The sequence below is a fragment of the Phalangium opilio genome, unplaced genomic scaffold, assembly GCF_054372755.1.
Source record: "Phalangium opilio isolate 3A_F unplaced genomic scaffold, DU_Popi_V2 ptg000045l_1, whole genome shotgun sequence".
NCBI classification, from domain to species: domain Eukaryota; kingdom Metazoa; phylum Arthropoda; class Arachnida; order Opiliones; family Phalangiidae; genus Phalangium; species Phalangium opilio.
The window spans coordinates 1,555,802-1,568,260 of NW_028324168.1; the positions used below are offsets into that span (position 1 = coordinate 1,555,802).

The 12,459-nt window shown below is 36.2% G+C and overlaps 1 protein-coding gene across 1 annotated transcript in view; it reads right to left on the reverse strand.

Moving 5' to 3' along the window:
- Positions 1-12,459, reverse strand: part of LOC149676640 (glypican-5-like) — a 99,367-nt gene that overhangs the window by 42,544 nt on the left and 44,364 nt on the right. The window lies entirely within an intron of this gene.

The window sequence follows — 12,459 nt, forward strand, 5'->3', positions numbered from 1 at the left end:
GAGATTAGAATCTTAGGCTAAAAAAACGAAGGTGTATTTTTTTTTTAACTCATCATCGCAAAGTTGTTCTAACACGTTTGTTAACTGATTTTTTTTTTTGCTCGTGAAAAACTCTTTAGTTTGATTATAGTATTAGATGTACAGTACATGTTCTTATATCAGAGACCATCTGTGATGATATTGAAAAGGGTATCTAACGACGTAACTTCATAGGGTTGATTATCTAATTGAGACTATACATTTTGATACCAGATGTTATTGGAAAGATGACTTTACGGGGAAATTATCGAAATAATCTCAAAATTCCCCCCGACTTTCCCGAGAGAGATATTTCAAAATTCCCCCGACTTTCCCGAGAGAGATATTTCAAAATTCCCCCGACTTTCCCGAGAGAGATATTTCAAAATTCCCCCGACTTTCCCGAGAGAGATATTTCAAAATTCCCCCGACTTTCCCGAGAGAGATATTTCAAAATTCCCCCGACTTTCCCGAGAGAGATATTTCAAAATTCCCCCGACTTTCCCCAGAGAGATATTTCAAAATTCCCCCGACTTTCCCCAGAGAGATATTTCAAAATTCCCCCGACTTTCCCGAGAGAGATATTTCAAAATTGCCCCGACTTTCCCCAGAGATATTTCAAAATTTCCCCGACTTTCTCGAGAGATATTTAAAAATCCCCCTGACTTTCCCGAGAGATATTTCAAAATTCCCCTGACAGTTCTTCAAGATATTTCAAATCAATGTTTCCAGCAGGTAATCTATTAATTTTATGTAAAAAAACAATAAGTTAATTAACATACCAAATTAAAAAGAGGTGAAGAAATGGATAATTACAACCTCTCAACATTACACGTACTTCAATATTAGAATACTTAACAATTTGAATTGGTTCCAAGAGGATTATGGGTAATTACAATTTAATTACAATAACGGATTGGGATAGAGAGGAGGGTGGGGGGGGGGTTAACGTTGTAAAATTTTGAAACGGTTTCGAACACAGGGTGGTAAGGTATGCATTGCTAACAGTACAGGGGGGTATGTCATAAGTAAGCGAGGTGGTTGGTCGAAATCCAGCCATGAGAGCCAGAGATATGTTTAAATATGTAGTGGGGTTTTTGGGAGATGGCCCGAAGCCAGGTATGAATGGTATGTCGTCTAGGATGCGAGCTTGTCTTAGGAGAAGGTAAGTTTTTACCCTCAAGTACTTACAAAAGCAAGATGTTCATTTTCTTCACATGGGTTTTTTTTCTTCTTCGTCTTGTCGCGGCATCATGTCAAAATTTAAATTCCACTGTTTTTATTCTATTTATTTCATCTTAAAGTAGTCTAGGCAATTTTATCTTGAGCCAATTTTAAAATCAAGGTTCACATAACTTTTGAAAAGCCAATTTCCATGAGTTTTCCAGGTTTTTCCTTCCATATGTTTCCCTGAGTTTTTCAGGTTTTTCCTACACATATTTCCCTGAGCTTCCCAGGTTTTTTCCCCATATATTTCCCTGAGCTTCCCAGGTTTTTCCCCCATATATTTCCCTGAGCTTCCCAGGTTTTTTCCCCATATACTTCCCCGAGTTTTCCATGTTTTTCCCCACATACTTCCCAGAGTTTTCCATGTTTTTCCCCACATACTTCCCAGAGTTTTCCATGTTTTTTCCCCATATATTTCCCCGAGTTTTCCATGTTTTTACCCCATATATTTCCCCGAGTTTTCCAGGTTTTTCAGCCAAATAAAAGAAGAAAAAAAATTATTGTGAAGTAAACCAACGCACCAGACAACAAGAAGCGAAAAAGAGTTAATCCTTTATAGCACCACCGTCGCGTTATCACTATTTTTCTATCATATCAGCTTAAAGGGGGATTAACAAATCATTTAGACTCGGTATAATCCATAATCCGCGATGCGTTTCGAAGTAAAAGTTACTGATAATTCTGTAATCCTTTAAAAATGATTTATATATATAAAAGGAGCTCAAGTACCGTCGTCCGAGAAAGATATAAAAATAAAAACCATAACCAAAAATAAAATTTCAACCCTATTTTTTCCTTGCCTAAGGGACACAGAGCCACCATACCTACTGAATATTTAGCCAGGGACAATATAGTATTGGCACTATATATTATTTCTTAACGCTAAAAGGAACGGAACTGCCATTACTCCATAACTGCCGCCATTGTATAAAATGATGGATGGCGAAACATTTTCCCACAATCCCCTTATATACCAACACCATACGTACATTTCGCACCATTTTTATTTTATTACTTGGATGGAAGTTAGAGAATTCATAGTTTTCAGACTACTGAGAATTGAAATCCATTCACACTGCAGGAGGCGAAGCTATTTGGTACTGCATTTTGTCCGCCAAGTAGCCTGGCCTCCTGTTGTAAATGGTATCAATCCGCCTAGTCTGAAAACCATACGTTTATAGTTATACGATATGTTCAATAAGTTTGACACTACCAATAATTAGTAATGGTAGAGACAGCTCGAGCTAGTTCGAGAACGACAAGCGAGAATTGAGTCCTATCACTCGGTTAATTTTGCAGGACTTCCATCTTCCTATTTAGTCTGTACTAAGCCTTTAACAGCGCCTCACTCACCAGGCGTCGCTTTACCCTGAATCTAAGACCTACCTCAATCATTCAATGACAATCTACAGTGACAAACTTACGCTGAAAATATCTTATAAACTTATGTTAGGACACACAATATTCCCGCCTTTTCTAAACTAAATAAATAAATATGTTTCTGTTTCAACGACTAACCAACAGAAAAGGGGGGGTAGGTAGGTAAGTTATTAATTCATCTCATTATTAGTAAATTAATGGATTAATTAACTTATTACCATTCCAGACTCCTTTTACCTTATTTTTCTTTTTCTTTGAGGGCCCTGCCACGTTACCGTGATTATGAATCGCCTCGTGCGTTTTTGGCTCGTGCAACAAAGTTATGCCGCGCTTTTTTTTCTTCTTGCTTTTCATCTTATAAATGGCGCGAGCGGACTGCATTCTCTCACGTGCTTGAATCGAAAAGCGCGCGCCAAGTTTCTAATTCAATGCATAAATTATCAGTTTTAAGGCCTTGATCGCGTGCCGGTCACTCAATTAATTATCTTCCTAAATGAAGAGGGGGTTGGGGAGGGGGGAAAACCCACGCGTACTTAGGGGTGGTATAGCTGTCAATTTGAACTGACCTTTTCTAGAAACTTTCAAAGGAGAGAGAGAGAGAGAGAGAGAAAAAGGAAAAGGAAAATGGTTCTTTTTCTATACAGCAAGGTACTCAAAATATCTTTATAATTAATGGAAATTTCAATCTATATACGCAATGCGTATTTTTAGACCGAAAACCCTTGAAATATATATTAATTCGAAGTATAAAAGGGTCTGTGAAGGGAGCCCAGACAAAAATTTAAATTTAATTTCTTATAGGAAAATAGGAATTTTTTTACGGCAGTGTTTTTATAGGACTAAAATTGCACATATATAAAACAATGTTTTGGCTTAAACTATGTAGAAAAATCTAGAAAAAATAATTTAAATTGGATTTTACTTTGAAAAGAGTAGCTTAATTAAAATATAATATATTAAAATTCCTGAGCGAACTCCGCAATTTCGGTGTCTAGTCAAATGTAATCTCGATAAAAGGGTTAAATTTTGATAAATATAACAATTTCTGTGCATAGTCAAATGTGATCTCGATAAAAAGAGCTAAATTTTGTTAAATTTCATGCTAAACTACACGAAAACTCGGACTAAGCCTAAAATAAATGATATTATAGAACCTTTCATGAAAATTATAGGATAATATAGGACAGGTTCAAAAAATATAGGATTTTATTTTTATAGAAATTATAGGACCGCTGGGCTCCCTGTGTTCGCACGGATTTAAAGAGTTACTTCCAATTTAAGTCCCTCCGCAACTACATAATAACAACATTTCTACCAAATTTAAAAAAGGCCGAACCCTTTAAAATCTGGTCAGCTGGTTTTGAAAAGCTGGGGAGAACGGTTTTAAAAGTTGGGTTTCCCCCTTTTTTTTTCATTTTGACCATCTGGAATGGACCAAGTTGTAACTCAGTCATTTTGGAGCGTTGAGAAACATACGGGATGTAAAAGAAAAATCAATGCGTGGAACACTCAGTAAATATGGTTAGGACCATGCGGGGATCCAACACCCTCGCACACCCAATATGACCTGGGAATCTGTACCATAGATTGAAGGGGTATTTTTATAACCTTAATAACAGTGCAAGGTGACACCGATCATCGTATAAGGGGTCACACCATACGGGCGCCCACTATATCATAAGTTCATATTTGAGATATGTTCACCATAAGTTTTTCACAAGTTACAAACTGGAGCTTGTCACGAAGTGATTGAAGTAGGTCATAGATTCGAGGTAAAGCGAAGAGGCCTGATGAGGCGCTGTCAGAGGCTTAGTACTGACTAACTACGAAGATGGCAGTCCTGCAAAACTAACCGAGTGTAGCCATGCAATTCTCGCTTGTCGTTCTCGAACTGTAAGTTTCTAGCATTACGAAGCGTCATACTTATGGCACATCTTATAAATTTATGGTATATGTATATATATGAAAGACCGAGTAGGTACTTTTTGAGTTTAACAAATGAAAGTAGATATTGGTCGGGTTGGGTTGGTTGGGTCAAAGAGAAGGAAAATTTCCCTCCTCTTTGGTTGGGTCGTTGGTTAAGTTTTAAACCACATCCTTTCTGTGGCTAGCTTTTACAAAAAAAAAATCTTTTCTTTTTCCATACGTGCCCAAACGGAAGCGGATGAAAAAACATACCGCAAAACTTCTGGGCATGCAATTTCAGAAAGAACCTTAACCTAATTTGCATAATATTTAAATTATAATAACAATAAGTTATTTCTAGATACCAAAAAGCTAAGGCCCGCCCCATAAATAACGTAACCCAAAATAAACATGACACATGTTTTTTTTTCAGACTATCATGGAAACAAACCCTTAAAACTTTAAAGAAATCTAGCATTACAGCAATGACAATTGCATATCATCATCACGTACCATACTTCACGTTAATATGTTACTAAGCCTAAATTATTAAGTATTTTTTGGAAGATACGAGATTTCCTCAGATCAGATTTGCATAATTCGATTGATTTTGAGCAGACTTTATTAATATTCGAGTCTCGTAGTCCCGGACAAAATATATCAGAGCAAAAACCCACGCAATTTGAGTTTCCCAATAACGTCCGATCGAACAGCAAACACAACACAACAGCGCTCTTATGGATTTTTAATACATTTGCTAAGGGCCTAACCCTACACTAAGTAACTAACGGAACAGTAGCAGATGTCCCTTTGGTTTGCAAAACCACCGTATATCTTCCTCTCTAGAATAATATAATATACCAGCACTCAAAAATGCTTATCGAATCATCTAGTTTCAAAAATTTGTATTTCTTTTATTTAGTATATATTTCCCCATGGGTTAAGGGATGAAACATTTTTAGTATCAAGTTACTAAAGACATTTAAAGGTCGACTTTCAGCAGTGAAAACCGACTGCTCGATGGAATGGGACGACCGATTTTAGAATCCCCGCTGGGGTAAAAGTAGGAAGCTAAGCCGTGAAATGTGGTTCTAAAGATTTTTTTTGCTCTGAAGTTATTTCTCTACTAAGTCTCCTCAGTTTACTAGAACCACGTAGTACGGCTTTCAGTTAGCTAGAAGCCTTCCAACTTTTACCCCAGCAGGGATTCGAAAATCGGCACGGTCAGTCTCGATGAGCAATCGGTTTTCAGTTCGCTAGATCCCTTTTCACTGGAAGTCGGCCTTTAAATAAATATCTTTGTCTCTATGGGGGTAAAATGAGATTACAGTTGTATCTTGTACGGTTTGGGGAGAAAATATATCAACGGGATAGGCTTACTAAAATATTACGTCACCGCAAAGACCCCCAAAAAATTGTCATCTTTGTCAACTGTCAGATTGGTAAAAAAGGGGGACAGATACAACGTGTCTACAACAAACATTGAAACATTAGATTTCACTGTAGTTTTGTTGTATAACACAAGAGTGCATGCGCAGAGACGGCAATGTATCAAAACAACCTAGCATGTTCCGATACTGAAGGTTACCAAACCCATTTTCTTAGGTCAAAAAGGTCTATTGGTGGCCGATAAACAGTGATATTGGTCAAACGAAATCTTCCAGCCAATCAAAGACTCGTTATCTGAATATTTCATGAAGTGTCTTTCTTTCCATGATATAAATCTCTCCCAAAATCGTTTTGAAAAATACAAGATCTTTTTTTTTTGTGGGGGTTAGGTAGGTATCGATTAAAAATTTGAGTCGATACACCCCATCCCCAGGGGGAGGAAGAGAGTTTAAAGGAAACTAGGCGTAGAAACGTCTCCAGAAAAAAAAGGAAAAAAATATATCGATTACGTAATAAAGTCACTTTCGAAAACGGTTTTCGCGTGGTGTCACTTGTGCGCCTGTCACTTTTATCAAAAATATCACATTTTTCTGTAAAAATAACTTTTTATATACATATATATATATATATTTCTCTCCTTCTTCAAGATTCCTCAAAGGAGAACCGGAAGGCTATGAATAACTAGTAACGTTGCTGCTACCAAAACTTCGAATAAAATATTTAAAAAGATTATTTTTATCTATATAATAATCTGATACGCTTACAAAGTGCTTTCCTATTTTTTTTTTTTTTTTGCTTCACAAGGCTCTGGAAAATGACAAATGATATACCGATTTTTCTATCCATAAGGGATAACTGAGAGAGAGAGAGATGGCGGGAGAAAAGAGGAAAAGTCACGTGGGAACCTAACACGTGGGAAAGAAAGAAATATATAAAAGAGTATTTTTAAAAATGGCGGGAACCAAGCCATGCCATCCTGCCAGCTTCCCGCCATTTCATTTATATAAGGGGTGTTAAAAGGTTGTAAGTCACTTTAAAACCAAAAGGAAGTAACTACAAATTTCGTAGTTACGTTGGCATGAAATTGTATCAAGTTACACGGAAAATTATAAAACGCCCTAAGTCCATCTTTTAAAAAATACGAATAACTAAAAATTTTGATTATATTGTCTTAATTGAAGCTACAGAATGTAGTAAGTCATCTGACATGGTTGCCAGAAATTTGTGAGAGTATATCTATCTCTTCAGGTTTGGAACTGAATGATCATGAATCAAACAGAGAAGTACGATCTTTTTAGTCCATAAAGACTATATAGCGGTTGAATTGCACTCTCAAATGGGCAAAATAAAGTGAACTTGCAAAAGGTGACAAAATGTAGTAAGTCACTCTAACAAATGAATTAACAACTAAATAACTAGTTACTACCTATGTCTTGAGTCAAAATATCTGGGATAAAATTCTATCGGTATCTTTAACAAAAAGAAAAACCCCTAACCAATCACCTCAGGGGCTACACGACTCCAAAAAAAAAACCAGATAAAAAAAATTTGGCGGGAGAGATAGAAAATTGGGTCCCCCCAACCAGATCCTATATTGATCGGACTGGGAACCTTTGTTTTAGATTAATGGTAAAATGAAGAATAACCCGCAATATCACTTTACACCATGACCTAAGTAAGAAAGAGAATCCATCTAAGCTTTCTTTTTAGTGACAAGTGACATTGTATCTATGAGATTGGATGCTGAGGGAGAGGATGAGGAAGAGACATCGGAAATAGCTACTGACTGGTGCGGGGGACCCCGGGGGCACGTGCGAATCTTCCCCAGGGTGGCTAAAACCCCGCCAAATATATTGGTTGTGGGACTTATTACGATATGGGAATTTCACTGGCTTTCTTCGGAAGGCCCAATGTAAAATTAAAAATAAACAAAAATTGTTTTGTGTTATCTCCAAATTAATTTTTTAAATTAATTTATTTCAATTAAACTAGGAGGATAAGATAGTTTAATTAAAAACAATAACAATGTTTATTTGCAAGTAATTAAGATTAAACTTTGTAAGGTAAATTTCCCCTTTACGTATGACACTTCGTAATGCTAGAGACTAACAGCTCGAGATAGTTCGAGAACGACAAGCGAGAATTGAAGTCCTACACTCGGTGGTCAAATTTGCAGTCCATCTATACCTATTTATTCTGTACTAAGCCTTTGACAGCGCCTCACCAGGCGTCGCTTTACCTCGAATCTATGACCTACTTCAATCACTTCATGACCAGCTCCAGTTTGTATCCAGAGATTAACAAACTTATGGTGGTAACATATCTTAAGGTATAACTAAGACACAAAATATTATTAGAATTTTACGACATCTGCATGTAGTGTCTACTGTCTAGTATGGTTCCTTTTAAACAACCTTACTAGATTTTAGGCAAAATATCCATACGCCTTTTACGCGCGAGAACCCAAATTATTTTACACATCTTTAACAAATTTAACGATCCGAAAACGTTGTTGTAAACGTACAACAAAGGGGGCCAAAAGCCCAAAACAAAGGATTTTCATAAAATCAGGAGAAATATTGAAACTGACATAAAAATTTCATAGTCTCCTTTTATTTTTGTTTATAAATCTGACACACACGTTAAACAAATTTGCATATACCCAACCAACATTTTTGGACGTATTCCAAGAAGTATAGAAAAGGTCAATAGGTCAAGGCGATATATAAGTAAAAAGGTCGGGTCAAGAAGTGATATCTAGTTTAATAGGGAGAAGGTATAAATTCGCCACATTTTCAGCTTTATCTCCAGTCCAAACGTAGGTCCGGAGTTAATCCCCGCCTCTAAATTACAACCAGCATCTCATTGGTTCTTGAAAACTCACGTCAGCGCGACGCGAATGACGAAAATTACAGTCATATTTTCCGACTGAGGAGAGGCGAAATAACCCGGCCTCCATTTACGTCCCCCTTGCATTCACCCTAATAAAATGGATTTCACTTCTTGGTCGGGTATACGGAGCAATTTTAAAACGAACAGATTTTCGCTATCAAAAGAAATTGAATAAAACTTTTTCTTCCCAACAGAATTTTCTTTTCTGTCATTTTTTCTATTGTTCTAATCGATAAAACTGTAAGAGGGGAAGAGTTCAAAGGGCAAATACATTTCACTGGTCGTTTAAAACCAGAGTAGAGTATATAGAGTCCGATATAGGTTTATTGGAAAAAAGTTAGTTTTCCGACCGTTAAGCTATATATATAAAACCAGACCTTTAAGTAATTGAATTTAGCTGCAAATTCTTTCAACAAGATAACATTTTCCGCTGGATTAACGTCAAGGATTACTATTGGACGGTTGCTGTTGGACACTAAGCCTTGTCAGAGATTAATTAGGCCTGGACTTAACAGTGATTCTTTTGAGGGGGGAAGGGGCTTGTCAGTAGAAATATACAGGGTGTTTCTGATAAGTCTGTATTCCATAAATTACTTGGGGATGCTCATTGGGTACACGATTTTGAGTCGAAAATGTATGTAACCTCTATCTCCATTTTGTTTGCCCTAAGGAGACACTGTTTTCGAGTTATGATTTTCAAGAGTGTTTTAGGGATGACCCCTTAATTAAATTAAGAAATAATTGTCTTAATCAGTTTCTTAATTAATTAAATTTAAGGGGCCATCCGTAAAATACTCTGGATGCAATCTTAACTTGAAAACAGTGTCCCTTAGGGCAAACAAAATGGAGATAGAAGTTACGTTTTATCCGAGTTCTAACTTGACGAAGCTCATAAATTCTGACCCCTGTGACCCCCATGAGTCCGTGTAAATACAAACAGGGTCACCCGTTCCCGTGACCAACAACCCTACTAAATAGACTATAGTCTCAAGTATAAACTTTGTAAAAGCTGAGCTTTGCTGTTACAAATTATAGCAAAATCGAAATCTCTTAAAGTAAAAAAAAAAAAAAAAAATAAAAAAAAAATCCAAATTCCTCCCTAATTTTCTCAAGATATTTTTAGCCCTTGTGAAAAGAAAAAAAAAAATCTTTCTTAAGGCGATTATTCGCCGGAAGCGTTGTAGTGGAAGGTTGAAAAACGAACATAAAAGGTTCCTAGCTATAGCAAGATCGCCAAGTTTGATGATGTGGAAAGAAACAGTTGTTGAATCAGCTCAAAGGAGTAGAAAGTTCATATATATATATATATAAGAAAAAATCTTTTTTTTTTTCTATCTAGAAAAAATTCCCATGGTTTTTTTTTTAAAAACAATTTCTTCTTTTCTCTCTTCAATTTGTTAAAAGCGAGTCGTGCGGAAAATTTCTAGCACCTAACGCAATTAATAATGTCTCGAATATAAATAATTTTAAAAAGAATTCTTTTTTAAGTATTTATCGGATTCCATGTATTTATTTTTTTTTTAATATTCTCTCTTGGAAAATAAATGAATACGTATTTTGGATTTAAGTATAATAGAGGGTTATATTATTTTAATTATTATTATTAAAATTAATTTTGCTATATTTAATTTAATTTAATTTAATGTCGATTAATAATATATATTTCTTTTTAAATATTATCTTCTTGGAAAATAAAATAATACGTATTTTAGATTTAAGTATAATAGAGGGGTATATTATTTTAATTATTATTCAAAAATCAGGTTGAGACATTTCACGACGTCCTATTTCAACTCAATACTTAATCATCCTTGTTTAAGGCATAAATACCACGCCTTAGGCTTTCCCGCTTAGCACTGTGAAGTACCTCTATTGGACACATCAGTCAGGTGGTACTAAACGTCCAATAGGGGCACTTCCCAGTGAGTGCGTCACAGGAAAACCTAACGCGTAGTGCCATCCATTACGGTAACTTAATTGCTCATATTTTAATTAATATTGTAGATAAAAACATAGTTCCAATTTATGATATTCATTATTTTATACGCTCTTTCGATTAAAAAAAAAAATCAAAAAAATCTATCCCTCAGTACCCCTTTAATTTCATAAGAAATAAACCTCCAGTAAAACCATACAAACCAAAGTACCCAATCAAATAAAATCAAACCCTTAACTAATTCCCATGGACCTTAAAAAAAAAAATTAAAAAATGATAAAACTAAAATTCAACCGAATCAATAATTCTCAAATAAAAAACTCCAGTAGAAAAAGCGGGAAACTCGTCTAAAAAAGCTAGTTCCAACGCAAAGGGACTCATATAACCTAACCATACATACATTCGTCTGTCTACAATCTCTACATTCCACATACACACACACAAAAAAATGCTTCATATCCTCTTTCCGACCATTAGAAGGTCATTTATTCAATTTTGGGCCAAGTTAGAAAACGGTAGGAAATTTTAGTTCAGGGGGTATCCGTGCGAGGACGAATTATTAACGGCAAAAATGTGGTGTGGCTCATGCAGTTTCAAGAAGCTAAGTAACTCTTATGGGGCTCGAACCCCCTATTCCCCTTCATCCCCCCACCCTCCTCTGGTTTCCTAATGATCCGAGAAATAACTAACGAATGAACTAATTGGAAAGAAAAATATATCTAGAGCCAGCATTTTTCGTCCTATTCTTTTTGGTTGCACTATTTTTTCTCTTTCTTTCTTTCTTCATTCGTTCGTTTGGCGGATTAGGGTGGTGTTTCATATAGGCCAAGAAGTGATATCTAGTTTACTAGGGAGAAGGTATAAATTCGTCCCACATTTCCAGCAGCTTTATCTCCAGTCCAAATGTAGGGCCGGAGTTAATCCCCCCCTCTAAATTACAACCAGCATGCATCTCATTGGTTCTTGAAAACTCACGTCAGCGCAACACGAATGACGAAAATTACAGTCATATTTTCCAACTGAGGAGAGGCGAAATAGCCCGGTGCCTCCTTTTCCGTCCCCCCTTGTATATTGAAAGGGGGACTGGGACTATGGCGAGCGGATAATTAGGCATCTTATACCTTCTCCCTAATAAACTAGATATCGCTTCTTGATATAGGCTTAATGAAAACGGGACTAGGGTATTTGTGGATTTTTGGGGTCTTACACTATACCAGCTTGATTATTTATTACAAGTACCGTTCGCCTTGGGGAAGTAACTTAAGGCTTGGCCGCCGCCGTGGTTAGGTATGGGTTTCAGCTTATGGGTTTTTGTAGTTTGTACGTCTACTTTGTCTCATTTAGGCCTTGCTTTGTTTATACTATGGTTTTTTTACCGACCATGGGTGTTTCTGCCGTCTTTAGTAATGGGCAAGTTTGGGTATTTTCTTTTTAATACATAGTTTTCAGACTAGGAGTATTGATATCATTTACACCAGGAGCCCAGGCTACTTGAAGGATCAAGCGCAGTACCAAGTACTAACCCTCTACTCATGGTGTAAATGGTATCAATCCTCCTAGTCGGAAAACTACGTATAAAAGTTGGGTATCTTTTGGGTTTGCTTTGGTGCATTAAGAAAAAATTTAATAGAAGTTTTTAATATTTTAAAGCCTTATGGGGGACAAAAGGTCATTGGAAGGTCAAGAGTTAAAACTTTAACCGCGATTGATGC